At 39.5% G+C, this 14,948-nt stretch overlaps 1 protein-coding gene across 3 annotated transcripts in view; it reads left to right on the top strand.

Moving 5' to 3' along the window:
* LOC130921557 (contactin-4-like) overlaps nt 1–14,948 on the top strand; it is a 262,979-nt gene that overhangs the window by 74,040 nt on the left and 173,991 nt on the right. The window contains exon 2 of one of the 3 annotated variants that reach the window (XM_057845592.1): nt 13,943–14,475. The exons of 1 other annotated variant lie outside the window; for it this stretch is intronic. The gene's annotated coding sequence lies outside the window, so the exon portion shown is untranslated. Of the gene's footprint in view, nt 1–13,942; nt 14,476–14,948 lie in introns of those variants that run through there. One more of the 3 variants, XM_057845594.1, reaches the window with a different exon arrangement.

Raw genomic sequence — 14,948 nt, 5'->3', positions numbered from 1 at the left:
AAGCCGGAATAGACCGGAGCGTTGACCAGATTAGAAACCGGTGGAAATCCGGCTACTACAAGGCAAAAGAGCAAAACAGCAGAAGCGGATACGACCCCACAAACACAACAAGTGGGTTAAAGTTAAAACAGCAGCACTCCGACGATCGATCTCCATGTTTTGCAACGTGACACTTTGTTTTGATTAATCTGCGCATGTCAGATGGCAGTTGTCAAACGTCCTTTCGAAATAAAGGCAGTCACGTGCAAACGCTGGATCGGAAGAGATGAAGTGACATGTAAACAGCTGATCTGAAATTTCCATTCGGAATGATTTGAATCGGTATGAATAAAAGTCAGCATGTAAACGTGGCTAGTGTTCTGAATCTGTCTACTTTCCATTCTTTTGCACTAGTAAATGCTATCAGCATTTAACTTCATTGTTTATTTGTGATTAATTATAGTTATTTACATGATTATTTGTACTTTAATAAAGAATTTAAGTGTTCCAAAATGGTTTTGTGAATTAATAAGCGTCAACAAAAATTTCATTGCTAAATTGTTAAAAAAAAAGGAAATTATTAGATTAGTCAACTAATCATAAAATTAGTCGGCTGACTAATCAGGAGAAAATTTGTCGTTTAGGACAGCCTTAGTGTACCGGAACATATTTCCTCCACACCCTTCTCACCTTTTAAACCCCTGACCCATGAAGAGGGCCCCTGGATATGTTCGCCTTAGGCCCCAAAATTGCCAAGTCCGCCACTGTCCGTGCAATATTGTGTATAAATGTGTGATAATGTAACAATAAAATAACTTGAAACCTTCAACCCTATAGCTTTCTATGACCTTCCCTGTCTCCCTGTACCTTTTTTCAACACGTTTACGCTGAGCACATAGACTACTTGCTCTGAGAGCATCATGATTGAAGCCCCACAATGGTGAGGTAGGCCTAGGGAAGGTCAATTGCCATGTGTCTTCTTGGTCTCATGATTTTAAAATGTGAACAGCATAAAAAAGAGGGCCACATATGCATCTATTCTAATCAAACATAGACATGCATTGTGTTATCAATGAATCAAACCCCTGTTGTGAATTTTGACATTCAGCCTTTTATTAGAGAACATCCAATTGCGCAAAACATAGATTCCTTTATCTTCCTAGCAGCTTATCCTCTCGTGTGTAGCGGGGGTGCTGGAGCCTATCCCAGCTATCTCTGGGCAGTAGGCAGGGTACACCTTGAATTGGTTGCCCACCAATCGCAAGGCACCAGGATATAAACAACCATTCACACACGCACTCATACCTAGGTCTAATCTGAAGGCCACATTATGTTTGGAGGTCTCTGTAGCAATTGACTGCACAGAAAAGTCAGTGGTCTCTTTGCACTATGCGACTCAGCACCAACTGACCCCTCTCCATCAGTTTAAATGGCCTACCACTTTGTGGCTGAGCTGCTGTTGTTCCCAAACTCTTCTATTTTCTTATAATAAAGCTGACAGTTGACTGTGGAGTATTTAGGAAGGAGGAAATTTCACGACTTGATTTGTTGCCCAGATGACACTATGACACTTCCATGCCGGAATTCTTTCACAAATGTATGTCAAAACAATCTGCATGCATAGTTGCTTGATTTTATACACCTTTGGTCAGGCCAAGTGATTAGCACACCTGATACTGATCATTTGGATGGATGAGCAAATACTTTTGCTTATATAGTGTACATTCTGCATTTTACTACAGCAATAACACAAATATTAGCTTTGTTTTTAAAATAGTATAATTTAACCCTTTAACACCGAACGTGTCGGATGCGACACGTTTACGCATATCATCTTTGAAGCCTCGTAACGCTGTAATTACGTCACCCACGTGCCCCTGGTTGCTCTCGTCTGAAAGTACGGAAGTTGATGTCCACACTTGTTTTTATTTGAAGTCAATCGACCAAGTAAAACGGGAGATAGTGTCATTTGAGTTTTATAGTTTTATTGCACTCATAAATATGCATTAAAACGCTGAATGGACCATGTGTCTATCTCCATATTTCCATCATTTCTTGTCCTTTTTTCAAAACCGAAAGCAGCACAAAAGACTACGTATCCCAAGAGCCGTTGTGATGTCAAGAAGAACGAACCTAATGTGAACATTTTTAATAAATTGACGAGCAAGGCGCCAACTAAGGGAAAGGAGACACGCGTAGCAAGCAACGGCCGGTTGGATTCAGCGAGCGACTTTGAAACGTGCAGAATGAATCGAAAACTAAATTTAGCGCAAGCTAATGCATTATTTCATTAACTCAAGGAATAGGATGAGCTGTATGTCATTGTTTTCCTCAGATCAGTCGGCATCTCGGCGAGTAGAAGTGACAGATCACATGCCTAAAAAAATTGAATTAAACTGAAGTACTTGTCAATGTTTTTGAAAATACTTTTTTTTTTCAATGTTTGTTATTTTTTTCTTCACGATGAATCTTTTCAGTTTTTATATAGATGTGTGTTCGAGAAGATTGATTGCATGTACATACAGTATATACCTTTGATAAGGTGATGGGTACAATACCTAACTTCACAAAGAGATATCCTCCAAACTATTTTTGTGTTGGATAATATATATAATTTTTTTTCTCACTATTTTGCACTGTATATAACATGTTTTGACCATAGTATGTGTGAAGGCCAAAAACGCCTATGACCATAGCTGCTGTTTGTGTTGAATTGTCAAACATAAAACTATTCAAGCTTATTTTTTGTATTGAATGTTTATACTAGCAAGTTAAATAAATATTATCAAGCTTCAAAACGGTTGGTTGAGCATGTTTGGTTGTCAATGAGACTTCAACATTACAAATTTTGAAAAAAGATTTTGGGATTTTTTGGTCTTTTTGGGTCCAAATGTGGATTAAAGTTGGTCAGTGAAGAAAACAACAGTTTGGACATTAAGTTCACGGTATCCTGAAAAAAGGGACCCAGCTTGGCCTTTGTGAACAGTTTTTTCTTTGAAATATAAAGGCAACATCAAAGGCATGCAAATTCGGCCAAAATAGGCTTAGGTGTTAAAGGGTTAAGGTGTATATATGAAGGGTTACTTATAGTAGAAGCTCCAATAGTATTATTGGGCAACATTGATAGATCCCACCCTCAACTTTGCTGCCCTTTGGTTAGGCCTGAAGCTAGAACCAAAAAAAAAAAAAAAAATGTCAAGCAGTATATTTCAAATTTAAGAAGATGCCTACACTGGGATGTCTTTACCGCCTCCTCTTTTCTCTATTTTCTACTAAGAACCTGAGGGCTTGAATGGGCTCATGATGAAAAATGCCTGCACAAACGTTACTTGCTGATGTGCCAATACCAATACCTGGAGTGCACACCAATTACTCGTCCTATTCACCCTTTTCCACGCTGAATGGTTCAGGATAAGTTCATGGCGAGGTCAATCAATTTAAAATAATGACAAACCACCCGGAGGTTGTTACTGTTGATCTTTTTCTACTTTCTTTTTTAAAAGACAAGATGATCAAGGAAAAAACGTTTGGGCCTTCAAATTATTACTCTCAACGTTTTCATTGGGATAAATCACTCAGTGAAATAAAATGTATATATATTTTTTTCTATTTAATATTTTTTTCGGAAATGTCCCCTCCTTGAGCTGAAGTCAAGCAGCCAAAGCTTGGAAAATCAATGCAGTTTGTTCAGCGTTATATTTTCATTTCCTTCCTGGAACTCTTAGCCAAAGTTGTTGCCGACCACATTTTGTGAACGAAAAACTGTATTGTTTGTGTTATTTAACAATAATGAGTAATATTCTATATTGAAAGAACTTTTTCTGCATTCTGGTATGTATAGCCTGCACAAGATGAAGAATATGAAAAGGGAAGTGACAGTCTGTACGTAAAAGCAAAATATCTGACGAACAGTACCTAACTGTAATCATATTCACACAATTTGTGAGGCAATATTTGAGAAATAGCAAACCGTTTACCACAAGTAGTTTTCTTTTTGTATGTAAATATTTCTAACCCTCAGCCTCTGTCTTTGTTTAATTGTTGCCCAAAAGGCAAAGAAAAGTATACATCGTAATGGTCACAAAAGGGTATGTCACCCTATAAAACAAGTAAGTTGCTAATTACTTTTTCAGAAACTAATTTTCTGCTTTGTGGCACAGCCCATAAAACTAGGTCCTTCTGTTGCAACAGGGGATGGATAGAGATTTAACTGTCTTTTCTGTTTATAGCCACACAGTGGCCTTTGCATATGCTGGGTGGGTTCAAAGAAAAGGTAATCTTTCCTGGGTTATTTAACACCGCAGGAATTCACTGGAAATCTGAAGTTATGTGTCATTCATCTTTTTATCTGAAAACCAAATGTCTTAGCTTTAGAATACAACAAAAACATAAAAACTGAACTTGCTGTTCCAATACTTTTGCAGGTATATACAGTGAGGAGTAGAAGTATTTGCACCCCTTGTGATTTTGCAAGTTCACCCACTTGGAAAATAGGTAGAGTTCTGAAATTTCAATCATAGATGCATTTCAACTTATCGAGACATAATCTAAAAAAAAAAAATTTTAAATCCGGAACTCACATTGTATGATTTTTCAATATTTTTTTTGTATATTACTGGGTTTCAAAAGTACTTGCATCCCTGAGAACCAGCAATAATTATGACACTCAAAGAGTTGTCAGTCTCCCCTAAAAAAAAAAAAAAAAAGTCAAATTTTACCCAATGAGTAACCACCCATTACATGTTTGAGCTCGTTATTGTCACCTGTAAACCCCACAGTCAGTCATAATCCAACTGCTAACATGGGCAAGACCAGAGAGCTTTCGAAAGACACCAGAGAAAAATTGTTAAGCTCCACAAAACTGGAAAAGGCTATGGGACAATGGGAAAGCAGCTTGGTGAGAATAAATCAACAGCTGCAGCAATTGTTAGAAAATGTAAAAAGGCTAAACATGACTGATAATCTATCTTGGACTGGGGCACCATGTAAAATCTCTCCTCGTGGGGCATCACTCATGATGAGAAAAGTGAGGGCTCAGCCTAGAACTACAAGGCAGGAGCTGGTCAATGACCTGAAGAGAGCTGGATGCACAGTTTCAAAGGCTACTGTCAGTAGAACACTACGGTGCAATGGTTAAAATCATGCATTGCTCAGGTTACCCTGTTGAAGCCAGTACATGTTAAGGCCCGTCTGAAGTCGGCCATGGACCATCTGAACGATGCAGAGGGGTCATGGGAGAAAGTCATGTGGTCAGATCAGACCAAAGTAGAACTTTTTGGTGCAAACATTATTCGTTGTGCGTGGAGGAAAAAGAAGGATGAGTACAATTCCATGAACATCATCCCCACTGTGAAGTATGGGGGTGGAAACCTCATGCTTTGGGGCTGCTTTTTGGCAAAGGCAACAGGACAACTGTATTGTAAAAAGCAGAGGATGAATGGTGAAATATATAATCAAATTTTGAGCCACAACCTCATTACCTCAAACCTTCCCTCAATCAGACACTTGAAGATGAGTTGTGGCTAGATCTTCCAACATGACAGTCATCCTAAGCACACAGCCAAGCGGACCAGGGAGTGGCTGCGTAAAAAGGTTCTGGAGTGGCCCAGCCAGTCTCTAGACCTCAATCCAATAGAAAATCTTTGGATGGAGCTGAAATTTCGTGTTTCTTAACGACAGCCCCTAAACCTGACATTACCAGAGAAGATTTGTGTGGAGGAATGGGCCAAAATCCCTGTTTCCATATGTGAAAACCTGGTGAAGAACTACAGAAAGCGTCTGGTCTCTAATTGCAAATAGGGTTGTTCCGATCATGGGGTTTTTTTTTGCTCCCAATCCGATCCCGATCGTTTGAGTATCTGCCGATCCCGATATTTCCCGATCCGATTGCTTTTTTTTGCTCCCGATTCAATTCCAATCATTCCCAATAATTTTTCCCGATCATATACATTTTGGCAATGCATTAAGAAAAAAATGAATAAAACTCGGACGAATATCTACATTCAACATACAGTACAAAAGTACTGTATTTGTTTATTATGACAATAAATCCTCAAAATCGCATTTACATAATTAACATCCTTTCTGTGAGAGGGATCCACGGATAGGACTTGTGACTTTGTATATTGTGACTAAATATTGTCATCTAGTGTATTTCTTGAGCTTTCAGTAAATGATACTGTAGCCATGCCCAAATGCATGATGGGAAGTGGAACCATGACTGTGCGTAGTGCTACCAATTGATATATCTTCTCTGCGTTGGGAGATAACATAAGGTGTTAAGAAAAAGATCAATTGCTACCTTGCTTCCCCACATTGCTTCCCATGATATTTCTAATCATAGGGAGAGGGATTGTAAGGCTTTAGCTTTAGCCAATTAAAAAAAGGCTCGAAAGGCTGCCAAAATTCACTCTACTCATTTTACGCTGCCTTTTATTTCTCTATATAGGTAAGACGGCACCATTAAAGATTGAGCGCGACAATGCGTGGGTGGGTCATGCAGCGCATGCACTAATTGCGGTAAATATTTTAACGTGATAGTTTTTTTTTTAAATTAATTAATTACCCCCGTTATCGGGATAAATTTGATAAGCCTAAACTAAAGACTCTGGATGAGTGTAACATATTGTGTTTGTAACGTTAAATACAATTAGAAAACGGTTTAATTAAAAAATATATATATATTAAAAAAAGGCATGGCCGATATTTTTTTGCCGATTCCGATACTTTGAAAATGACGTGAACGGACCCGATCGATCTCTGATTGCAAACAAAGGCTTCTGCACTAAATATTAGCACTGATTTTCTCAGGGGTACCAATACTTATGAACCTCAGTAAATTACAAATAAATTATTTAAAAATCATACGATGGAAGTTCTGGATTTTTTTTTTAGATTATGTCTCTGTAAACTGAAATGCATCTATGATTGAAATATCAGACCTCTACCTATGTTCTAAGTAGGTAAACTTGCAAAATCACAAGGGGTGCAAATACTTCTGCTGCTCACTTTATGTATCTACAGTAAGTTTGAAACAGAATAACAAAACTGATGAATTGCACGTACTATATGTACAGTATATCATATTCAAATATTGAATGCCCCTGAGGTTAAACATGAATGCTTAATCTATTTCAACAAAGCACCTCACCTTCTTGCTCTTTGTATGGTGCGTGTTGTTGTCTTGTTATATTGCCCAAACTCAGCACTGCGGCAGTGAACGTAAAAGTGACAGTAATGCTGAAATGAGCTTTAAAATGCTGAACCATGGTTCTTCCACTTGCTTGCACTCCCATAATTTTGATCCAAACTCAGGGAGTTGGCAACATGATGACAGGTGCATTAAATGATTTTAAAACATGTAAGGTTATGGGGTATGTTTAAAGCAACGTGTCAAAAGCCATAGCAGATATGAACCAATGTGCACAATATACCTAGACACCTAGAATGCCATATCAAAATGAATTAAGTCCATAAAACACTATTCAGGAAAGCTTTCTATTTGGTTGTTTGGAGCCATTGTGTCAAACTACTCTTACTGACAAATGGCTGCAGAAGCATTGACTTAATTATGACTGTACAGGAAATACAGTCTATCCCTAGTAATGATCCACACAGCCATCGATAAAAAGGCTTGATAAACGCAGACTTCCTGAGCCAGGATGGATAAATACAGCCTGAGTAATGAGACCCGGCTTGCCTGGGATGATGTCTCTGCTCTATATGTCATGTGCAACTGTGTGGTTGCGTGGGATAGACTTTAAATCCTCAATATCTGCCATTCCATTTGCAGCCCATTCAACTGATGTGCTCTGTAACAGAAAACAAACTGGTATACCAGAGAGAACATAATGAGAAATTACATTTTCAGTGACTTGGTTTTATCAGGACAACTCCTGTGTGCACTGTGTGATAAACTCAATTGCACTGAATTATGCATACTGTCTACTGGGATGCAATTCATATTGGTCTGATGCATAAATCAATTAATGAAATAGATGTTCAATTTCAATGAATCCTCTATAACACATGTCGCATTTATTACTCGCCTTTGTTCTTGTTCACAGCTCCGACGAAGGCAGGCTATATAAATTGGCCATATAAAAAAAACTAAATTTATTTAAATTAAAAACATTCTAATTGTTCCTTTTTGAAGTGTAGAAGTGTATTGCTGTAGAAATCTTACAAGCTCTAGTAAATCTGAACCTAGCGGACACATGGTCTAAACAAACACACATCTTAGTCACATAACACACAGACTTGACCCATTCCGTTTTCTCCAGAAAGATGTCTATGTAATCATCGTTCCCGTGGGATGGCCTTCATGCTATTATGACAGAACAACTGCGTAAGGAGTTGGTATAGAGCACAGGCCCAGAATCAGATTTAAGATATATAATACTGTCAGTGCACGGATGTTTGTTTGCTTGTTTGATTTTTTTTTGAGTCCACAAGGATTAATTTTCTTGCTTGTTTCTTGTCATATATGCGACTTGTAAGTCTAAGCCAGTGTTTTTCAACTGGTGTGCAGTGAGAGATCATCAGGTGTGCCGCGAGAAATTATCCAATGTCGCATACGTATGATTTTTTTAACTTTGTCGGGTGAAGTTGAAGTAGGAAGGAAGGAGTAGGTAGAAAGTTCTCGGTCGTGTGCAGATGAGCGAGGTATTGCTTGTGTCACATTCAAGAGCTGCTTGGATTTCTAGCCATCAGCGACCTTGCTGTCCACGACAATCTGGACCCCAACACATCTACTGCACATCATTGGTTAGACTCGTCATGTGTCGATTTACTCGAAATTGTCCTTTCTATTTAATCCATATGTGACGACCGGCAATCCTCCCCATGCATTTTATTCCAACACATCGTTGAGGACAGCAAGGTGGCTAATGGCTATAAATCCAAGCAGTTCTTGAATCCAACACAAGCAGCTATCCAACAGCGCCATGGTGCCAAGCAGGTTTAAACGTCATCTTCAAACGAACCACCCGTCGCTTCAAAAGGAAGTCTATGGACTACTTTGTTCGCCTTTGTGAAAACAGAGAAACAGGCAACTTTTTTGAGAAAAACTACAAAGGTAAATGAGAAAGCCCTCAAACCCAGTTACCTTGTTTCTGAACTTGTTGCTAAATTCAAAAAGTCCCACACTGTGACAGAGACATCAATACTACCTGCCTGCAAAGCCATTGTCTGCAAGATGCTCGGCCCTGATGCGGTTAAAGACCTTGCACAAGTCCCCCTGTCTGATTATTCTGAGCTTTTTCAGGCCTAACTGCTATAAAAAAAAATAAAATAAAAGCAGAGAAAGACTGATAGCTGTTGAAGAATAAGGATATCGACTTTGTGTTCATCTAAACAGGCTCAAGTTTCACACTGAGTAAGTATACCTACTGAGAAATTATTTTATAGTTAAATATACTGTACAGAAAATAATTTTAGAACATTTTTGGTTTGTGGTGTGCCTCAAGACTTTTTCCAATGTAAAAACATGCCGTGACTCAAAAAAGGTTGAAAAACACTGGTCTAAGCAATAAGTAATTTGATTTCAATGAGCAGAACGACTAGGCCTGATGGTGATGTTACCTGAAAAAGCTCACAGACAGGAATTCAGCTCTAAGCTAATGTACTGCATTTATATATTGCAAAAGTAGCAATACAGTGAATGTGAATTGTTCATACGGCTACATTTTCATAATAAACACTGCTCAAAAAATATAGGGAACACTAAAGTAACACATTGTAAATATGAATTAAATATTTCTATTAAATAATGTGTCTTTCCATAGTTAAATGTGCTGACAACATAATCACATAAAAATTATCAATGAAAATCAATGGAGGTCTGAATTTGTTTTACACGCGACAGGTTGATCCAACTTTGATGTAATGCGCGAATGTGTTCAGCTGCTTACACACGGAGAATAGTAATCGGAGTTTCCTCACATCTCAATATAGGATCTTAACATTGAGAGATGTTGCACAGAAAGATCTGATTGATCCAAAATCTCTTTGGAAGCAAGCCGAGTTGTTCGTCCTCATTCATATGTTGCGCCCTGTCAAGAGAGCTGGTCATTACCACAGGTCACACTAGTATTCTCTGAGGCACTCTGAAACAATTAAACACTTAACTAAAAAAATACACTTTACATTGATATCTATTTTGAAAATCGTTTAAAAATTCCCATAGGATTTGATGACCTCAATGATAACGGCTGTCAGCACTAGCCAGGGTTGAAAGTGGGTCGGAACGGCATTCTGGTAAGAGATTCGGAGCTGGAATGGGGCGGAATGGTGCTTTGATCCCGAACATATGACGGCAACTGTCAAAACCCCATGCTAAAACAACCTGCCTGGCTGCCACACAGGCATCTCCAACACAAACAATCTAATAATGTCAGATTTACACACACAATTGTTAACAACAAATTTAGGGCCCAAGTACACCAGATGCATGATCGTTGCGTTTCCGGTCCGACTCCGGTAAAAAAATAGCGCCGGAGCCAATCCGTTCCCATTATATCCTATTGTTCAACATATACCGGCCGCGTCAGTGCTCCGGATTGACTGCGAACCAACTCCGGCGTGCCGCATGCCCGCCGGATGGTATAGGCTATTTTCTATTTTTGCCGGACACGCATCCGACAAAATGGGCGGAGCTGGGCCTGGACGTAACAGCCCGGTTGCTTATTCACGGTTTAAACACCACCGACCATAGACAAAGAACGTTTCATCATTGAGGTGGAAAGTCATAAAGTGATATACGATGCAGCAGATCGTTATTATAAGGACAGCATTAAAAGCGAAGCTGCAAGGTGTTATTCTGGCAATGATATCAAACACACGACGTGCTGACAACTGTGAGCGAGAAAAAAAAAGCAGCAGCGTGTCTGGCAGTGGTTCCACTGCAGAAATTATTGTGCCCGGCGCACACACAATGTCGGTTTGTATACAGAGTCGAGGGGGAAAAGTACGAAAGAGAATAAAGAGACACCCACAAGTTTCGACCTGGTGGTCTATTCAAGACATTTCTCTTTCTTTCCTACATTTTACTTGACTTTTCATTGAAAAACCAACAGTTTGCGCTGGGCACAGGAATCTGCAGTGTTGAGACACCAATTCCAAGTATGCTGTTTTTTAGTTCATGTAGTATATAATTCGCTATCCATTTAATAAATATTACAGATTATTTAACAGCTGTTTATAACAGCTCTATCAGATGTTATGTGCCATAAATTCTAAATGTGCACAAAGATATAAACCCACCGACACAACCAAGGGCATAATAGGCCCCCGCCCCTCTACCCCCCACACACGGAGCCCTGATCTCAACATGATGCAGTCAATCTGGAATTAAGAGACAGACACAACTAAAATATTGTAGCGTCGCCGGGGCTGTCATCGGTGGGTTAATTTATGCACCAACGCGGGGCTGTCATTGGTGTGCTGGTGCACCAGCGCGACGCGCCGATTGGTGGACTAGATAGCGTCAGTGTATATAGTTGTTGTTTTTGCATTGGTGAGGTGGCGGAAAGTTAATAAAGAAAAAGAGGAAAAAGGCGTTGAGGCTCGTGTGTTGTTTTCGCGGCCAAACTTCCGCTTAGCAAACGTTACAATATCAATATGCAAGGCAAAAAATGTGCTCTCTCTCTCTCTCTGCTTCTCTGATGAGTACAGACTCCGTGTGTTTGTCGTTTTAAATGCCACATTATCGCGCGAGAGCTCACGAGGGGATGGAGTTGGCGGACCGCAGCCGTGCGCAGCCGGTATGATTTGCCTGTTTTTGACGTACTGCGTGGCACGCAGTAAACACTGAACCGGACCGGAACCGCAACGATCATGCATCTGGTGTACTTGGGCCTTAAAAGTAACTAAATAAAGTGCTTGTGTAGCGTCATCCTTTTGCACAGATATTTATTATTTATTTATTCCACGGACGGCACGGAGTTCTCCGTAGCTGCAGCAATTATAGAGTATGACGAGATCAGGTACAAGGAATTGCGTCGATGTGCACATGGACACATACTGACGTGATCAGCATAGATATTTAGCTCTGATAGGTTCAAATGCACGTTTTCTGGAACAGTAAAAAAAAAAGGAAAAAATGAACAAGCTTGTTGAAATAATGCGATTAAAAAAAGGGCAATGCGACAGAAAATTGATCAGATCTTTAAGAGAAAGGAAAGAGTTTAAGAGGATTTTTTAATTTCATTTGTGTGACGGGGAAGTTCGGAACATCTTCCGACTTATTTTTGATCTCTTATGTTAGGCTACTTATTTATTTCCTTATAATTTAGAAGTCAATGTTTCTGTGATCTTCAAAACATATTCCATTTCCATGTGCATAATGTAAGTCATTTGTATTTATTTTTGTGAATGTATGCTATTCATATCTGACAAGAATTCACTAAGGACCCAAATGCTCGACAGTTGTGCTCAAACAAAAGTGTTTATTCTGTAGTTCGTAAAGTTCAAAAATAGGAAGATAACAAAAAAATCACAGCAACTGCTGGACCATTCCAAAAAACAAAAGGCATTGGTTAAAAAACATTAATCGCAATCAAAAAGGGCTTACACAAGGAGTTGGCGTAGGACATAGCAGGTTAGCAGACAAACCAACACTGGGCAAGGTTAGAAGCAGGCTATTTATACAGAGGGTCACAGGTGGACATGATCAGCCTGATTGGCAAGAGCAGGAAGTAAAGTTAGCTCAAGGAGGCACACCACTACTAAAATAAAAGAATGTGACATGAACCAACACAAAACATTAACAAGACTTCTGAGACGTAACAATATCATTATTATTAAAAAATAATAATAATTAGTAAATGTTTACATTATCTTCAATTTTAATGTACATCCTATGTTCTTATGTAGTTAAAATTGAGGTTTTGCATTTAGATGTGAGGAAATGAGGGAAAATAAAAATTAGGAGATATAATTTGGAGTTTCTACTGTTTTTGTTAACTGTTATTTTGAAAATCATTGAAAAATAGCATTTTGAATGAAAATCATTTTCTCTTTTTTGCCTTGTGATAGTATGTCTAATGCATAGGCCTAATGCATGTGTAAAACCAATTTTTTTTGTATGTGTTATATGTGTAACTGTGCCAAAAGCAGTTTTCTCTGTATTTCAGTGGTTTTAGGAGGCGACCTTCATGTCAGGGAGTTCCGGCAAGAAATTTTAGCCACTTTCACCCCTGGCAATAGCCCTAACATAGCAGCTTTGTGAGAGCACATTGTGGTCCGTCCTATTTAAATCTGTTTAACCACCCACGACTAGCTTTAAAAGGTGTGACGGACGCTGTTGATTGTTTTTCTTTTAACAAGAAAGCGCAAATTTTGTGTGCACCCCTCTAAATAAATAAATGAATAACAACAACAACAAAAAAACCTAATAAACCTCTTCGTTATAAAAGTCGCTAAGAGGAAAAACCTACACTGCAAAAAAATCCAACATATGTACCAGCATGACCAGACAAAAAACACAACAAATTTGAGGATTGGTCATGTTTGTGCATAATTCAGTTTATGTTGGATTTCTTAGCAGGGTAGGTTTTTAAGTTTATAGTTTGGACATTACTGTGATGAGCAATTTGGCTCTTAATTAATATCAGTTTTTGTGCATGTTTTCAGCACTTATCTTCAAACGTTCATTCATCTTTTGCACAGTTTATCCTCACGAGGGACGTGGGGGTGCCAGAGTTTATCCCAGTTGACTATGGGCAGGAGGTGTGACTCACCCTGAACTGGTTGGCAACCAATCACAGGGCAAAAAGTGACAACCATTCTGGCTCTCATGTTTCATGTATTTGGAAACAAATGATGAAAAATAGTTTAAAGTACCTTTAAGTCACTGTAAATTTAATTTGAGCAAATTCATCAGTTTTGTGAATGTGTGCACACCCGGTACCTAAATGTTTTTTTTTACCTCACCTTTTTTTCTTCCTATGAACGGCACCGCCAGAAAGTGGTCCACGACCAACTCGCGCCGCATCCCAGCATCAACAGGGGGAGGGGGCGGCTGCAAGGGTGGTGGATGAGTAGGAGGGGCGGGAGCCTGTTCCGCTTGGATGGCCGGCACATTTGAGGTTGGTCCGGGGAGACTCAACAGACAGGGCTCTTTCTTTTTCCCTGAGCCCACCGGCCGTCATCGTGCGCCCCGCTACTCTCCTTTCCTCTCCGCTCCTCTACGGGAGGTCGACCTCTGTGCATTGAGCAGTAAGGACAACCGACACATCACTTTTCCAGGCTGTGAGAACACATTCAACTCCGCCACTGGGAGACACTGACGGAGAGGGAGGCTGTGGGATGGAGACATAGTATACTGCCACACACAGCCGCGCAGCCCCTCAAATGTAGCGCACACGCTGAAGAAAGGGAAACAATACTGCGCACAAAACCTGGATCATTGTGGCACTGGGTAGAATGCCTCTCTAGTGACCGAATACGGATTTAACTGAGGCTGTCAAATTCCGGCGCAAAATTTGCACAAAGCAGGTTAGTGAACATTTTCTTTCTTTTTCTTTCTTTTTTTTAATGTTGATATCAGTGTTGTCATGAACTGCATCAGGATATGTTGCCGATTTATGTGAAACACTTATGTTAAATAAGAAGGAACTCATAAAGGTGGAAGATTGCATACAGGATTGTCGTCTCTGAATTCCACTGGCTGCTCATGTGATACATGCCCATCTACTTTATTCAAAAGCTATCATGTTGGAAGTTTAAATAAAGTAATCTGCATCCAGTGCAGATGTTTTCTAATCCCTGACAGTGGACCCTCCCTATTATAATCCCTGTGGATTTTCAGGTTGTATTTGTGACGCTGTTGACTACCTACTGCAACCAACCTAGTCCAGGATACAGTGGGATTACAAAGGGGAAATCTGAGTGATGATATTAGTCCTGGGTGGTGTGAGTTCAGATGTCATATATCCCTGAAAAGTGAGGGTTTAACCCACCCTCTTTAG

The sequence above is a fragment of the Corythoichthys intestinalis genome, chromosome 9, assembly GCF_030265065.1.
Source record: "Corythoichthys intestinalis isolate RoL2023-P3 chromosome 9, ASM3026506v1, whole genome shotgun sequence".
Taxonomy (NCBI): domain Eukaryota; kingdom Metazoa; phylum Chordata; class Actinopteri; order Syngnathiformes; family Syngnathidae; genus Corythoichthys; species Corythoichthys intestinalis.
This window is presented reverse-complemented; position numbering and strand designations above follow the sequence as displayed.